Below are 1,504 nucleotides of genomic sequence, written 5' to 3'. Positions count from 1 at the left end.
TAATGTATGTAAGTGACACTTGACCAGTGAGAGTTGAGGACATGAACTGCATGAGGAGATATGAGAATGATACAATAGACATGTAACGTGGTTTATATCTGATGACCTCAGAGGAAGATGTCTGATGTGATATGGATCAATAATGTGATTTTTAAAGATAAGCTTAGTTCTGTTGACCCCAGAAGATTATATCTGGACAGTATTGGGAGATGTGTACAGAAGAGTAGTCTTAGATGGTATGGTCACATTGCAAAAACAAAATAGTGTTCTTGGGTGAGTAGATATAGAACTGTTGCGGTTTCAGTTCATAGAAAAACATAGACAGAAGTGATAAAAAAATGGACTTGAGAAATAGTTTAGTTTATTGAAGCCGTCCAACACATGCCAGCATGAAAAACAGATGTTAAGCCAATGGTGGTGGTGATGATGTCTTAAAAAATAAGATTGAAAATCTGCAAATCTCTTTATATATAAAAGTGATCTTGTCTGTCTTTCTGTGTGAGGAATGGTCTCTACCAAACTGCTCTGTTAATTTTAGGTCTACAAATTTGAACCTTGATATATAGGGCACTAGTAGGGAGATATAATGTTGCTCGGGATTGATTGATGATCGACGAGTGTTTTACTCTCACACATTTTTATATTGTCATTGAAAATGGTGAAATAACCCTGTTTTAAATCAAATCGATTGATTGCCTGCTTTATATGCTTAGATGGTAATGAATAATGCTGGATAGTTATATGCTTTGGTTTCGATTCTAGTTAATGGCAAATCATATGTTTTTTTTTAAAACTTTTGAATTATTACTATATATTGGATACAATATGATAATATATGTTGCATCCCTCTGCAGGTTCTACAAGTACTTTAACGATGAATGTTCTGACGAACTGCAAGCACTTGTACTCCCCTCTACGTAAATACCCCCGACAAACCCAACAAGCAGTACAAAACCAAAACAACCAAACCAAAATAATTTTTGTAATTGGTGCAAAACGGTTCTGTTTGATGAGTTAGTTTTACCTGTCCTAGGACGGGTATTCTACTTTATTTCTAGTATTTAAAAAAAAATGAAATGCATTTTGGGAGTTTCGTATTGCTTTTGTTTATCCATGTTGCTTTATTCCCTTCCCCCAACCTTCCACCAAACCCATCATCAAAAAGATAACTTATATCCTTTCACTAAGCCACTCAATAAGCACATCCATCTTCATAAGATTCTTCAGAAATAATCTTGATAAGACAGAAGTTGAAAGAATCTTAAATAGCTGTAAAAGGAATTGTCGAAAACAAAACAAAAACGGAACTTCCGCTACAATTTTTAATGGGGAAGTCTAATTAGATTTAGATAGACAAAGGCCGTCTTGATTCGAGCAAACCCACACACTCTGAAGACATGCACTCAATGCACCTGCGCGGGGAAATTATGTGAAATATAATTTCAAGAACGTTGTATCTATATAAGCGCCTTCTTTTTCATACACACTCTTCGATTGATAATTA

Source organism: Euprymna scolopes, chromosome 12 (genome assembly GCF_053919585.1).
Source record: "Euprymna scolopes isolate OS-2025 chromosome 12, ASM5391958v1, whole genome shotgun sequence".
NCBI classification, from domain to species: domain Eukaryota; kingdom Metazoa; phylum Mollusca; class Cephalopoda; order Sepiida; family Sepiolidae; genus Euprymna; species Euprymna scolopes.
Note: the sequence above shows the minus strand (reverse complement) of the source record.